This window comes from Pteropus medius, unplaced genomic scaffold (assembly GCF_902729225.1).
Source record: "Pteropus medius unplaced genomic scaffold, Ma_sr-lr_union100, whole genome shotgun sequence".
NCBI classification, from domain to species: Eukaryota; Metazoa; Chordata; class Mammalia; order Chiroptera; family Pteropodidae; genus Pteropus; species Pteropus medius.
Genome location: NW_024352786.1, coordinates 9,529,903 through 9,546,688, shown reverse-complemented (window position 1 = coordinate 9,546,688; position 16,786 = coordinate 9,529,903). Strand labels below are relative to the sequence as shown.

General features: G+C 39.5%; 1 long non-coding RNA gene and 1 pseudogene across 2 annotated transcripts in view; both read right to left on the bottom strand.

Moving 5' to 3' along the window:
* The window catches only part of LOC120591128 (uncharacterized), a 67,918-nt gene that overhangs the window by 47,035 nt on the left and 4,097 nt on the right, over window positions 1-16,786 (bottom strand). The window contains exon 3 of one of the 2 annotated variants that reach the window (XR_005649841.1): window positions 16,151-16,224. The exons of the other annotated variant lie outside the window; for it this stretch is intronic. This is a non-coding gene — a long non-coding RNA (uncharacterized LOC120591128). Of the gene's footprint in view, window positions 1-16,150; window positions 16,225-16,786 lie in introns of those variants that run through there. 2 annotated transcript variants of the gene reach the window in all.
* LOC120591389 (uncharacterized) lies at window positions 4,415-4,533 on the bottom strand (annotated as a pseudogene).

Sequence of the window (16,786 nt, the reverse complement as noted above, 5' to 3'; positions counted from 1 at the left end):
ACCTTTAGAAGAGCAGAACTGTATCATCCTGCAACTAACTTTACAACCCTTGTGCAAGGCTGCTATAGGATTAAATGCAACCAGGTCAGGAGAAGGCTTAGTACAGTTTGGTACATAGTAAGTAATTAATAAAAATGAGTTATTATTGTTTTCACACTTAGAACCATTATTCCATTAATGCACAGGGACCACTCCGGAAGATTCATCTTATTCTTTTTTCCATCAGCAACTCAGCCCTCAACTCACTGCCTATAAAACAATAACAAACTACAGAAACCAAACAAACAAAAGAAAGAAAAGGGAAGGAAAAAATTTATTTCTTCTTCTTGAGTGGACAGCTGGACACATTTTGCAAACCCCCTTGCTCTATGATATGGCCATAGGATGGAGTTCTAGCTGATGGAATGTGAGCAGAAGTGATGACACAACTTCCGGGCCTGACCCATAACAATCTCTCACATGCATTCCTCCATGCCGTTCCCTCTTTCACCAGATCAGTGTCAATGAACAGGATATCCTCAGAATCCCTGTTTTGAGAAAGACAGAGCCCCTGTCAGTCTGGATCTGAACAGAGCTCCCACCCCGTCCAAGACACATAGGTGACACTCAATGCAAGCTTGATGAGTAAGAGAATAAGAGACAGATGTTCGGTCCCTCCTCTCTCTTCCCTTCAGCAAGGATTATCTCTGACTCCTGCAGTTCCTTCTCTCTCACAAGGAGTTGGTGGAAAGTGATTTGGAGGATTAGGGGGACAAAAGAAGAATAGGGGCATGGGCATGACCAGTCACATGTCTCATTCCCTCCTCTGAGAATGATGCAGAACCTCACTCCTTCAGTGAAAGTTCCCCCAGCTGGTGGCTCTCAAAGTATAGCACTGGAGTCAGAAACCAGACTCTGGATATAGAATGCCTGGGTGTGACTCCTGGCTTTATTACTTACTGCAAAGCACCTAGGACAGTGTCTGGCGTAAGTGGCTGCTATATACATTAGCTATTATTACTGTTGTTGCTTTGGTCAAACCCTTCAGTGATTGTCAGCACATGGAGGCCTTCTGGACAAGATCATTGCCTCTCCTCCTTGGCAGATGCCAACACTGGTCCCACCCTGAGGAAGCACCTTGTCTTAAAACCCCTGCCTTGATCCACGCCATATTTGACTACATGCCACCAATTCAGAAAAAATTCTCTGAGTGATTCATAAGCCTTGCAAATAGATTAGAAGAAAGGAAAAGTTTTCGGAATTACTACGGCACAGCCTCCAGATGTAGTCCTGTAAAGACAGTGATGGATGGATGGATGATCTGGTTATATTGAGTTTCAACTGCATGGCAGGTCAATGTCACCAATGGCAACTTTCCTATCAGTTAAATGGAGAATCACCCCATCCAATAATGACAAGAGAAAAGTAATGGCTACAGAACATTAAAATATATAAAACTATAAGTATCTATAAAATACATGTTATATAGATAGGATGTATTTTCAGTTATATATTCCATCAATTTAAGTTCCCTAAAACCTAACATCCCCATATAATATTATAATGTAACATGGTTAGCATGTAAAGAAAGTATTATTATAACTGCATAGCTGCTGGGGTTAACACAAAGTTCCCTAAAGTCTTGGTGTCATGTCATAGCATGGGCCAGAAGGAGCATTCTAGATAAAAGAATAGGCTGAGAAATGGAGACATAGAGATTATTCAGGCCCACCTACTGTGTGCAAGGTGCTTAATGGATGTCACCTCATTTAATCATCACTTAATCTATATTTTACAGATAGCTTTCAAGAAACCATCTGTTCCTGTGATGAAAGCATGCCTCAGGAATTCTAATGACCTGGATTTAAAGCTGGACTCTGCCACTTTCCAGCTGTGTGATGTTTAGAGAAGTTATACAGCTCCTCTAAGTCAGGGAGGAGTAAATGGGCTAGCAGATGTAAAACACCCATATATAATAGGTATCTAATCAATATGAATTTTTTTCTCTTGCTTCTATTAGTGGTTTTCAACTTTGGCTGCATATTACAATCATTTGAGGAGCTTCAAAAAATACTCTTGACTGAGCTCTTCCTCCAGAGATTTGGAGTTAATTGGTCCAGGGCGAGGCCTGGCCACGGGCATGGGGATTTTTAAAAGCTCCCCGGGGTAAATCTAAAGTAGAGCCAAGGTTGAAAGCCACTTGTTTTAATTGAATCAGCCAGAATCACCTCGGGAGTTAATGGGTGATGCAATAATAGTATTGCAAATCACAGTGGGCTGAGTTATCAGAACTGGGAATCCTGGGAACTGCTGAGGTTCCTGTCTGCCAATAAGGGAAGGGCACAGAAAGCTGAGTTTCCTCAGCCAAGTGTCCTCCAAGGGAGCCGATTTATGTAGATGAAGTAAAGGCCAGGCCAGGCTAGTGGTTTTATCTTGAGGAAGAATACCATTTTAGGGAAACTAATTCTTTAGAAAGAAGTCTATGAGTTAAAGAGCCTGTGGGCATAATTCTTCAAACTAAATGTGTGTTCTGGACCCAAGATTACAGTCAGTCCTGCTGTCTTAATGCAGAACTGAGATTCTGGGTCTAGTATAGTTGTTGCCTGGCTGTGTGAGGCTGAAGGCAAGTTCCTTAAACTGTCTGAGCTTCAATTTCCCAATCCGCTTTTTAAGGAGAACTGTCTGAAAGCTTGACTTTCTCAGGAAAAAAAATATACAAAGCTGTATATACACATTGTACCCACAATTTCGCATACATTTTACATTTAGGGACGTTCATGGACCATATTAAATTTTTCTAAATTAGATAAGCCCTAAATACTTTTCCAACTTTGTAAAATTATTTCGCTGCAATTAAAAGAATGTTTAGAGGTTATGGTATATGGGTGGGCTCTACTGCGAGGCTGCTGAAAGGAGACTTCTGAGAGGTGGGTTATTGAGCAGGACATAATGATGCCCAATCTCTGGACAGAGCGAGTCATTTCAAAGATCTTGGCTCTAGGCAGCCCAGTCAAAAATATGAAAAATCTCCTCAGGAAAAATAATCAGGCCAAAGAACTACGATTCAAACTCTTTCTTCTGGAATTAATGCCTTTGAAATGATCTTCAGAGTCGAGTATAGAAAATTCACTTTTCATCATCGTGTTCAAAGTTACACAGCTCTGTGGACCAGCGGAAAAGCTGGAAAGATGGAAGCTGTGCGCTTAAATCTCACTTCTTCCAGCAGCTCCTTGTGGGATCCCGAACGGGGCAAGTTGCTTCACCTCTTAGTGCCCTTGCCTGTAAAATGCAGATAACAGCTAACCTCACAGGGCTGGTATGAGGAATAGCTAATAAAATGTGATAGTGACACGCCCAATTTAAATGCAAACGGCTGTAAAACAACAAAAAGCATATTTAAAGATTTCCATTGCTGGGAGGTTGAGGGGGAGGGTGGTGGAGGAGGAGAGACAATAGGGCTTTGAGAAGAAATCCTTTATTTTTCTCTGGAGTGTACACTATAGTTAATCAATTAAAAATCTATTATTATTCTATAAGCTGGATACTGTGCTAGACTCTGGGAAATATAGACTCGTTTTGGTTCTCAGATACTTTGTACTCAGCCATTCCAGGAAAGACAGGTAAAACTCATTGGAAAATATTCTAAATCACAACCCTCTTTCTCTCTCTTTCTCTGTCTTTGATATTTACCAAACTCTGTCTATATAAGATCGTGCTAGGAGCTTTGTGAAATGCAAGCGCTTATAAGGCACATCACTACCCTTGAAGAGTTGAATTCTCATTTTAAAGAGACAACATATGGAAAGGGGAAGAGTCCAAGGCAGTATAAGACCCAATGCCAAGTGAATATTCAACTTTTTTTATTTGTGTTTCTTTTCCATTTGAGGAGCTACCTTCTCAACTCTCTCCTTCTCCTCTAAGGATCTCTTTCACAATCCTCTCCCTGATTTCTAGGTCTCTTTCAGGACCAGTATAAATTAACTAACATATCTGCAACACTATAAATAGCCAGGACCTAGAAAGTGCATGCCCTTTCTAAAGCATTTAAATTATTTTTATATGGATACTTACGTGCAATGAAATGCTCAGATTCTAAGTGTCCAATTGAATGAGTTTTTGAAGAAATGTATGCACCCTTATTAATATAGAGAACTTTTTTATCCTCCAGGATGTTTTTTCCAGTCCCCTTCCATCAATCACCCCTCATTTAGAGGCAATTGCTCTTCTGACTTTATCACTATAGCTTAGTTTTGCCTGTAGATTTTCATATAAATGGAATTATACTGTATGTACGCTTTTTTAAAAAAATTATTCAATTTTTATTATTTATTTATTTATTTGTTTGTTTGTTTATTTTAAACAAGGTGACCCTTGGTTGACCTCACAGATTGCAAGGACTTTGTCAGCTTACAATCTCTTATTTTTTATTTTTTTATGCCTACATCACCTGGTCTTCCTAGGTGGTCTCCCATCCAAGTACTAACCAGGCCTGACCCTGCTTAGCTTTCGAGATCAGATAGGATCGGGCTTGTTCAGGGTGGCATGGCTGTAGACTGTATGTACACTTTTGTGTTTAGCTCCTTTGATGCAAAATAATGTTTTCGAGATTCATCCATGTTGTTGTATATATCAGTAGTGTGTTCTTTTTACTTCTGAGTAGTTCTTTTGCATGAATACATCGTAATTTGTTTATCCATTCAATTGTTGAGAAACATTTGGTTTATTACCAGGTTTTTGCCATTATGATACAGTTGTTATAAACACTCTTGAACAAGTCTTTTTGTGGACATATGTGTTTTTTCGTGGCTTTTTTGAGATATAATTGACATAATATTATGTAAGTTTAATATTATGTACAACATGATTATTTGATATGCTTATATATTTCGAAATGATTACCACAGTAAGGTTGGCTAGCACCTTCATCACCTTACATAATTACCATTTCTTTTTTGTGGTGAGAACATTTAAAATCTACTCTCTTAACAACTTTCAAGTATAGAAGACAGCATTGTTAACTATAGTCACCATGCTGTGCATTATAAACCCAGAACTTATTCATCTTATAGCTGAAAGCTTGTACCTTTTGAGCAACATCTCCCCATTTCCCAGTCTCTGGTAACCATTATTCTACTCTCTGTTCCTATAAATTCAACTTTTAAAAATCTTTTATATAAGTAATATCATACACTGTTTGTTTTTCTCTGACTTATTTCACTTAACATAGTGCCCTCATTCATTCATGTTGTCACAAATAACAGTATTTCCTTCTTTCTCATGGCCAAATAATATACTAATATACTATGGTATTTGTGTGTGTGTGTGTGTGTGTGTGTGTATATATATATATTACATCTTCTTTATCCATTCATCCATCATTGTATTTAAGAAATCTTTGCCTATCCCACAATGTTCTCTATGTTCTGCCTTGAAATACTTTTGGTGGTTGGTATGACAAAGGCTCTTCTAGCACCATTTTTTGGAAAGACTATCTCATCTTCGAATTACACTGTGCCTTGTCAAAAGTCAATTGACTATATATATGTATGTGTAGATCTATTTCTGGATTCTGTTGTGTTCCATTGATCTATTTATCAATTCTTACATCAATACCACACTATCTTGATTACTATAAGTTAAAAGTAAGTCTTTATATTCATTATCTATTCTGCATATCAAATTACCCCCGAATGTAGTAATATAAAACAACAAACACATTATTTTCACACCGTTTCTGAGAGTCAGGACTCGGAGAGAAACTAAGCTGGGTGGTTTTGCCTCAAGGTCTCTCATGAGGTTGCAGTCAAGCTATGGGTCAGGGTTGTGGTCATCTGAAGGCTTGACTGGGGCTGGAGAGCCTACCCCCAAGGTCACTAAGGGAGCTGTTGACAGAGACTTCACTTTTTTGCTGACCGTTGGCCATAGGCTTTAGTTCTTCACCATGTAGTCCTCTTCATAAAACTGTTCATAACAAAGTGACTGGCTTTCCTCAGAGCAAGTGAGAAAACAGAGGGGGGGAGAGAGAGAGAGAGAGAGAGTCACCAATGTCTTTTACAACTTAATCTACAAAGCAGCTTGTCACCACTTCTGCCATATTCTATTGACCACACCAACCAACTCTGATACCATGTGGGAATGGACTACACAAGGAACTAATGCAGGAAGTGGAGATCACTGGGGGACACCTACCCAATATGACTGGGGCCCTCATAAGAAGATGGCTGTGTGAAGACACAAAGACACCCAGGGGGAATGACATGTGATGACAAAGGCAGATATTGGAGTGATGCAGCTGCAAACCTAGAAACACTAAAATTGTCAGCAGAACACCAGAAGCCAGAGAGAGGCAAGGAATGATACCCCTAAAGATTTCTAAGGGAGCCCAGCCCTGCTGACATCTCAGTTTTAGGCTTCTAACCTCTACAACTATGAGGCTATAAATTTCTTTTCTTTTCTTTTTTTTTAAAGTCACTTAGTTTGCGGTACTTTGTGAGGACAGCTCTAGGTAACAATACAGCTACCTTACCTCTGAGGTCCAACCATCATATCACCTTCAGCTCCCCAAAGGACCCTCTTTTTTGGTTCTCATGAAATCTGGTTGTTAGATTGCTTGCTCTTTCCCTCCTAACTTCTCTCTCAACTTGTGCGCAGCCCCCCCAAATTATTCGATACTGTACATATGTACTGAGCCCCTACTATGTGACAGGCACTGTTCTAGGGGCTGGAGATATGGTAACATCTCTAACACTTTTCCTTCTCTTAGAGATCATGCAAAGTTTTGGATGCTTTCTTACTATATTTCTTAAATCGTTAATAAATTTCAAGAGAATGTTTCCTATTCTACCATATTTTTATCCTCCTTTAAAATCTCCAAAAAATATCTTCCTCCACTTTGAGTCCAGGTTTAGAACTTTCGCACATAAAATGGCACTTTGAATTTCCTAGCTGCATTTCATCAGATGGAAATTACAGCATGTTAGCATTATGGAAATAGAATCTATTATAACTTACACTTTTTCTTCAAACACAAGGTGCTATGATTTTGCATGTGCTTTGATTAGTATTCATGTAAACCAGGTGTGAATGTTTTGTAAAATAGACATTATTAATATTTATTTCCTTTTTTATCTCCCTTTCTAGCTTCTAATTAAAGGTCAAGTGGTCCCTTTCCCCCAGATTTAGCCCACAGGACAGAAATCTCACTGACTGATTACTTGTCCCTGAGGTGAAGCAACAGTGAAGACGCTGGGCTTTGGGGACAGGGCTGGGGATGAAATAGCTTGAGATGAGCAGATCTGGGAGGTCTGATTTTCCTGATGCTTCTTTTGCTTAGTTTGAGTGCCCTCTGCATTCAGAGAAATATTTGAGCAGAAGGATGAGATGCCCAACCTAAAAACTGGACTTACTGAACAAATATTGAAAAGTGAAATTATTGAGAATGAAGTTTTTATAGACTAAAAATGTATTCCTCCCCTACTCTCAGCCCCTCAGAATTCAAATGTTTAAACCTAATCCCCAGTGTGATGGTATTTGGAGGTGAGACCTTTGGGAGGTGACTAGGTCATAAGAGCAGAGCTCCCGTGAGCAGGATTAGTGCCCATATAAAAGAGTTCCCAGAGGGCCCCTTTCCCCTTTTGCCATGTGAGGACACAGCAAAAAGACGGCTGTCTATGAACCAGGACGTGGATCCTACCAGACCTTGAATGGCCAGGTCTTTGCGCTTGGACTTCCTAGTCTCCAGAATTGTGAGAAATAAATGTTTGTTGTTTATAAGCCACCTGGTCTGTGGTATTTCCTTCTAGCAGCCCAACTGACTTCAGAACTCGACCTAAGACACTAGGCCAAATCACCTGGTTAAAAAAAAAAAAAAAAAATCTAGGATTATGTTCAATAAAAGCTCTTGTCAAAAGTTCTATTAACATATGGTTGAATCAATCATTTCATAATGAGTATTTTCAATAGATTGAGACATTTCAAAGTTAAAATATTCTGTAAGCTGCATCTAACTTTTAATGCTATCTTTATTTAAAAAAAAAAAGGAAAGAAAGAAAGAATAGGAGTGAGAATGGGACAGAGGGAAGGAAGGAGAAAGGGTAAGGAAAGGAGGGAGAAGAGATATGTAAAATTCCCATACTTTAATGCTTAAAGTGTTGCTACAAAGCAACCATCATTTATTCCTGTAATTAAAAGCAGATCTCTCACCTCCATGGTTTCTGATAAACAAAAGCATTATGGAGGTTGTATATTCTGGTACATGTTTGGGTAACAGCAATTTTCTTTGAGACACAACAAAGAATTTACTCTGGAATGAAGAGTCAGAATTATAATATTAATATTTTTTGGTCACTTCGTAAAGCAGAGTTAATTACCCAGCCACACTATTGCAGGATACTTTTGTCGAGGGAAGGATGCAAGGGATAAAGAGATTTAGACCCATGGTCCCTAAAGTGTCTGGGACCTGAATAAGAGAGAGGGATTCACATTTGGGTATACTTGAACATGAAAGCAGAGCCTAGGAACGCCTGGATCTGCCCCCTTTGAATCCTTCCTACCTCCCTGGACCAATGAGTTAAGTCACTTAACCTATCCAAGACTTTCTCTCCTCTCTTATAAAGGGAGATTATACTTCTTGTCCATGAGGGTCACATGTACCTGACACAAAGTAGGGACCTACTCTGTATTTATTTCTTTATTCTGTCCCTTCCTCACCTCTTCTGCTGGTCATTTCCATCTGGGAATAAGTGGACCCCTTTTTTCTCCTCAGAGCAGATGTGAGAGTGGAGAGCAGGGAATGGATCATGGATTTAGGGTCAGACAGAGAGAGGTAATCCCATTTGACCATATATTACTTCTGTGACCTTGGGCAAAAGACTCAACTTATCCAAGCTCAGTTTTAGCTATAATGTGAAGATAATAACAGTACCTGTCTTAGGTTTTGCAAGGCTTAAATGTAGTAATACATTTAATGTGCTTGACATATATGCTCCATAAAGAGTAGAAGGCATTAAATACTTGGCACAGAATAAATGCTCAAAAATGAGGGCCATTATTATGATTTATTTGTTAAAAAATGAATTCTCAAGATAAAATTATCTCCATCTACTTAGAGTTAGAGTGTCATTTTTAAGACCCTGTGTCAACCAGTAAACATTTTATTTGCAGCAACTGGCAGGTGTCCCCAGGGAATAACCAATCAGAGCTGTCAGTCGGACCTGGTATGGGAGTTTCCTCATTGCTATGAGAACTGGGGTGAGAACTGCTGTGAGAATTGGGGAGGTAGTGGTAATGGAAGGGAGGAAAGCAGGGGGTGTTGATGTCTGATTCCCACACTATGCCTTCTCATAGCAAGGAGCCTAAGCCATTGCTTCAGGAACCTCACTGAGATGCTGGTCTTAAATCCCTTAGCCACCTTCACCTTTTATGGAGAGACAGTTTCAAGAACAAACAAACCAGCATTCTCACCAAGATTCGGGCGAGGCTGAAGACCACATCCGCCCTTCCTAAGCAGCAGGAATTTCAGAACTTATAATTTTTCACATTTAGAAAATAAAAAGGAATTCTAATCGTGGTGTAATAGAGATCCATCTATTCTTTATTTATTGAGCAGCTACAATGTGCCAGGCACATCTTCACTGCTGAACATCTAACAGCGAATAAAGCAGATAAAAACAATTGCTGCCAAAAGAAAGCTTGACATATCCTTCTTGGATGTGACCAGAAAGCATTTGGAGGAGTTAAATTAAGAAGGCATATGAGCAACGCTGAGCACCTACTATGTGCTGGGTACCCTGGGGAGCTATGCTGATCAAGACAGATGTGGTTGCTGCGTATCTTGAAACTTAAAGCCAAGGTCAAGACATCTTAAAACATCCCCTCTGGACACTGAATCACCTGGCGTGATTGGTAATATGGGTTCATAGCACCACCCACAACTTGCTGTAGAATCTCTTGGGGGAAAAGACCCAGGATTTTGCACTTTAAACAAGCCCCCAAATGATTCTTCTGTCTACTACAATTTGAGAAGTGCTGATGTAGGGCTCAGTAGTAGTCTTAACTCCTACCATGTGGGTAAATGTTAATATTTTCTGTTTTATTCACCAAAGCAGAATGTTAATCCTAATTCTATTGATGTTTTAGGGTAAAGATTAATTTTGCAGTGACCATAATATAAATCCAACAAGGAGGACTTGAGTTTTTTATACTTATCAAAAGGGACACTGGTACAGTTGAAACCCTCCATACACCTGAGCAAACAGAAACTCAAAGATGCTAAGAGACTTACCTAAGGTCACACATCAGGGGCAAGAAAGTAGCTCCCCTGATCCTGTGCTGGGACCTTTCTACAGCTCCTGTGTAAAAGGCATTGGGGTTGGAGCATTTGGTCTCGACTATCAGAAAGACCAATAGAGCCATGCCTGGGGATTTTGCTCCTTTGTTTGCAAGCCAATTCTCAGCTCGTAGGGACAGACATTTATATTTCCTCTGTCAGGTGGGACACAGTCTCTATTCCCTGGACCCCAGCACAAGTGCTAAGACGTAACAAAGCAGGAAAGTACAGATTACCCCCAGGCCAGGGCTTCCGCCCAGCTGCCTCCTAGGCTGGATGACCCTATTAAGGATGCTGGGTCCTTTTAAGCCAAACTGACTTTTTAAAAATGGACTTCCTGAAGTGAGGAATAATTATTTTCATATGTCAACGTGGAAAAATGTAGGTAGTGATAACAATGAACAAATGCAGGTTGAGAAACAAAATTTTCTTGCTTTAAAAAAAAATTCTTTCAGGATCCCCTCTTATATTCCATGCATTTCCACAGTAAAAGAATTTTAAGCAAGGCACGTTAACCAAGGTGGAAGAAATGACACTTAAAATTTGCTAAAATACAACATGAATCCCAAATTTGTTAACATGTAATAATTCTAAGAGTGTTATGCTTCCCTTTTAGATTCCTGAGAATTGCATTATGCTCTTGGAAATTAAAGGTGTGTGTGTGTATGATGTTTTACTGAGCTCAAAGATAAATATTTAATGACAGTGCCTGCACAAATGATATGGATATTTATGATTATGTGATTAATTTAGAATTGTCAGACAGTTTAAGCCAAATGATTCTCTCAGATCTGATTTGCCTTAACTGGTTTCCTACATTGATCAAATAAACCCAATCACTGTCAGTTCTCCCTTGTATATTGTTATGTATGGGCAAAGGGAGAAGTTGCCCTATCCACATATATCATAACAGGATGTTAACTTTTTTCCATAGGAAAAAGTTATTCATTGCTTCAGTGTTAATTATTCTCATCAGATTTTTTTGGGGGGGGGGTTCTATCCCACCTACCCTATTGGGTATCTATATTAGTAGACAACAGGAAATAAGGTTTATTTTTCTATAGTTTATCCCCATAGTAAGCAATTATAACTGAAACTCACGCTTCTTCTAATAACTCTATGAGACACCATTTACAAATATACAGTCTCTGTAATTCTTATGTCACTCCTTACTTTGCAAAGAAAACACACACATACACGCATACTCAGTTCAAGATACTTCTGTGGTTAATTGCTACAGGTTTTGTTTCCCAAGATTAAGTCACAGATTTTTCAGCCAACCTAACATAAGTATTGTGTTATTGGAATTACAACTAGAAATACCCAAAGAGTGAGACAGGTAACAAAAAGGAGTGGGCTGGCCCAGAGCGAGAAAGCAGTGACTAGTCGGGGCACAGGGTGTAAAAGGAAGGCTATTTGAACTTTCTATGATGATGATATGTTCTATACTTGTGCTATTCAATGTGGTAGACACTAGCTACACGTGATGTGGCTCCTGTAACTGAGGAACTGAACTTGCACTTTAATTTTAATTTAGAGAGCCAAGTGTGTAGGTGGCTCTTTCATGAGACAGCTCAGGAGGGACTCCCAGCTCACTGCTTGCTCCTGCCAATTGTTGCCACGCATGAATGCAGACTCAGAGGTACCAGGTCTTCTGATTTTTCTAGAGAAACTGGAAATCTCAATTTTTATGGGATTGTCTTAATATTTAAAATACAAGACCAGTCAAAGCAAACACATATATGTTCAGTTTTGGCCAATAGGTATCAGTTTGCTCCTCTAGACCCAAATTCTTCACCCTGTTCTCTCCCGTATACAAGTTTTTCCTGTCTGAGAGTAGAGCGTTCGTATGAAACCTTTTGCAAGGCAAATAGCGTAAAGTGAAGAAGCAATTATCATTAATTTATATAATTTATATGAAAAAAGTTTTGAGCATTTTCCAGACCCCCCCCAAAATAATCTACCAAATCATACCGAATAACACATAAAGCCTAAAATAACCCTAATATATAATAAAAGCAAGACTGATATGATAAATACACATCCGCTTTGTACATCCATCGGTCCTCTCAAGCAACAGACTTTCCATTCTATCTGTTACTGGAGAAACCACTTCCCTACTAGCAGAATCAAAGTAACTTCCTCAGCTTTCAAGATTCTTTCTCTTTGCATGTAAGTAGTACAAATGGTGGACCAAGGCAAGTTCAACGTATGCAGCGTCTTTATTTTGTTTATGAGGAATGAAATGCTTAGTTAGGTTCAGTTTTACTTTAAATGTAACACCATATGAGTTCTCTTAGGCTTTTCTGATACCTTAGGACACATGTTACTAAGGGACACACAGAATAAATTGAAGAAAAGCACAGATACTCACAGACATAGTTGAAAGCTCTGCAGCTTGAGACTGGGGTGCGGAGTGTAGTTCCCAGAGAAGGAGCTTGGAATGCTACTCTCACTGCTTGGGGTGCTGCTGTCTCTACAATGACTGCGGCCAAACATGATGAACGCTATTTTCTCTTGTCGCCTTTTTTAGTAAAAGCGAAAATCCCCTTCGGTTTTCTATTGATTAGGGAAAGTGGGTACTAATGTATGTCTTTCGTAAAAGCGAAATGGGTACCGTGAACCTGAACCTGTTCCTTCACCCTTACCAGAATATTTTCACAATTGACATTTATTAGACATTTGCAACTTAGGTCTTTGTCCTCCCAGCCCGTGAGGTCGGAACAGCTCCTGCTTCACATCTCCTTGGACTCTGACCTCTCCCTTCATAATTCTTTGACTTCACCTCGGAAAGGCACTCCCATTGACGAGAAGAGTAGGGTCACTTACTCCTATTACAAATGACCCCTCTTAGTCCTCCCCGTGGAATCATATGGATAAATTTCCCCTAATAATTTTAGAACGTTAAGAATTGTCATTTTTGGCTTGTAGTTTAAGTTCTCAGAAGGTAGAGTAAATGCTGTGATTGGTTCTATTCTACACATCAGAGTTTTTCAAACCTTTTTTGAACAGAGTACACAGTCAGAGATACATTTTACATTGCGACTTGGTCTACACATTCGGTAAACACACATTTAGTCGAGTTTTACAGAACACCGTCTATCCTTACTCGGTGTCGTGCATTCTGATGTTTTCTATTCTCCTCTGCCTTTTTATTTTTCTATTTCTTTCAACACTGATCTCAGAGTTGGCTAAGGAGTCCCAGTCCAGAGTGTGAAACCATTGCAATGGAGACTCTAGCTCATGTTCTATAATTCAGAACTATTCATTGACTAAACTAAACGCTTTCAGTAATTTCCTCTTAGACCCTCCAGCTTCCTCCTGTCACCCCAGTACACACACCCCATTAGTAGGAGTAAATCAGAGACCAGCACAAGTGGAATTATGCTCTAATACTCTTTGTAAAGGGGTCTTTGTAGTCTCCACTTAAAGAACCTCATTAGACTCAGGTTGTTCTTCATGGGAAGTGATTTACATTAAAAAAAAAAGAAGAAGAAGATCAAAAGACTATTTTCCTTGCACAGTACATTACTTCCTGCAATTCATCAAAATTCTTTTCATGGGTAAAGGTCACCTTTCATTTATGTATGACATCTGTCTCTATTTTGTTGAAAAGGGTGTGGCTTTCAAAACATAAATCAGGCATTACATGTTGAAAAAACTTATGAAAAATTACCAGACAGAGGTGATGGGAGTAACATGGTGAAAAGAAACACAAATGCAGTCAGACTTCCCATAACCATGAACTCAGCCCATCTGACTTGGCCTAAAAAGAGGAAAGACGCAAATAAAATATCTGAGCAGGAGTACAGGACTCTGCATTTGCTATGAGTTGTAATACTTTTTATAAAGAATTTTAGGTGGGAAAAGCACCTGGGTTTAATATAAACAGAGACAAAATTGGTGTTAGTCCTAGAAACTCACTCATCAGAGACATCTCAAAGCAAGAAACCCATGCCCCATTTTTTTTCTAATGGAGTGGCTAACAGCTTGAGTACAGGACCTGATTGTCTGGATTTGAATCCCAACCTTCCTGTTTACCAGAGGTGTGACTATGTGCAAGTGACTCACCTCTTTGTACCATCCTCTCCTCAATTATAAAATATAAAGAATCATAACACCATCCTCATAAGGTTGTCCAGAGGATTGAATTAATTAATATTTGGAAAACTGAGCACGAATGCCTTGTATATGGTATGTACGATATTGGCACTTGTTAAATAAATTGTCCAAGAGAAGATTAAAGCATATCAGCTCTCTGTCCTCTAACTTCAGGGCAGAAGGAATAGAAATAAATGTAAAATGAAGATTGAGAAGCCCTGTAACTCGCTGTCCTGTTTGCTCATCTATGCACAGGATCGACACCCAAAGCGACAAAGATTACATGCCATCCTCTATGAAAAGTAAAGACCCATTTAGAAGGAGGAGGAAACGGAGAAGGAGAAAGGAATAATATCTCAGTCCCTAAGCCAAGGTGGAAACGTGAATAGTATGAAAAACATAAAACAGAGCTGGTCATAACACCTAAAGGCCAGACATGGCTGAGAGATGACCTCGTGTCATCAGAGGAAGAAAAAGCTGAGGAAGCTAAAAACCCAGGCCCTGGGGAATATCAACATGCCAAACACAATTTGGGGAAGACATTTAAAAGTCGCATGAGCAAAACTGGTTTAAAAAATTCTCTGGGTAAAGCCTATGGAAATGAATGATTATTTGGGTAAAAGTCAACTGAAAGGTAAAATTAAAAACCATGAGAGGGTCCATCTAAGTGTAGTTCTAGGTAATCATCTGCAGAGCTATGAAATATGTCTCATTGTGAGATGTACTCTTTTTAAAAAAATAAAAATAGAAATGAAATTGGGAACCTGATTATTGAAAAACACCCTGTAATGCTTTGTTCTCGGTTTCCCAGAAATTGAATATGGAAGTATTATGAGTGTATACATATATGTATAGATATGTGTGTATACCCACAAAATGCTTCCATATTCAATATGTTCATATTCAAAATGTTGGTTATATATATAATTTTAAAGAAATATCTCCTTTTTTTAAAGTTCTTTACGAGGTAACATTAAGAGGTAAAAAGGTCTCCTGAAACAAACTGGCTATAGGCATTAAACTAACCAGTAATCCACACCCAGAAAACATAGAAATTATGTACAATTTTGGACATATAGCCTATTCTCCTTAAGGTAACAGGTTCAAACAATTGCAAAAATGGCCTGACACAGCAATGGAGGCCTCCACACCTGGGCGGTAAACATCATGGGTCACAGGGAGCCACTTTGATGTCAATAGCAGCTTTGTGTAAAAAGAGCAGGGAAAATGCATTCCCTGACCATATGGGAGCCCCTTCATTTCTCAGGCTGTGTTTTGCCATTGTCCCATATGTACAACTCCTACCGACCATGGCACGCAGTGTGAAGCTTGGATTGATGGTCACAATGGCCTCCAGCCTGTAAAGTTCAGCTCTGTACTCAGCATCAGTTATGCAAAGAAAGGAAGTTTACTTTTAGACCTACTACTGGTTTTGCTTTTTGTCTCTCTTCCTCCTCTACCTTCTATCTTTCCTTCTGAATCCCTTCAAATCCCAGATCTATCTTTTCCTTCCCATTTTCCTTCCTTCCTTCCTTCCTTCCTTCCTTCCTTCCTTCCTTCCTTCCTTCTTCAGCCTTCCTTCCTTCCTTCCTTCCTTCCTTCCTTCCTTCCTTCCTTCCTTTTTTCTGTGAACATCTCTCTTCATTTTTGTAGTATCTCTCTCTCTCTCTCTCTCTCTTCTCTCATATTCTCCTCTCTTGGCATCTTAGACCTGTCTGTACACTTACCTCTTTCAGCTCATCCCCCTTTCACTCTGTTTCTCTTCATATTCAGGCAGCTTCTCCAGAATGCTGCTCACCCTCCTCCAAAGGTGGATTCTGCAGAGCACCAGAACTACAAACATTGGTGAAAGCATACAGTTCCAGCCAACAATTTCCTTGGCACTGGGCATTCTTGGAGCAAAGAATGGGCTTCTAGACATTGATGGGTGACTATTTAGGAGGAGGAAGGGCCGTTCAATAGTTGAACTTGAAGTCTCTTTCACAGCCTATTTTAATCCTGTGATTCCTTGGACGTGTGAAAAGAATTCTCCTGATTTCTGTCTTTCCTTCATTACACACTGGTGGTGCCATGCACTATGCTACCTGCGTTCCTTAGCTGAGGGCCCCTCTATCTTCAAAGTCAGTTGAGTCTTGCTCAGGTGATCACTCTGACATTCTGTTTCTGTTATCACATCTCCTTCACTGACTCTCCTTTAGGAGAAGACCTTTGGGATTTTACTGGGTCCACTCACATAGTACAGAATAACCTTCCCATCTCAAGATTCTTGACTTAATCATACCTGCAAGGTTCCTTTGGCCACATAAAGTAACATATTCACAGGTTCTGGGGATTAGAATGTGGCCATCTTTGAGGGACCATTATTCTGTCTACCATAGG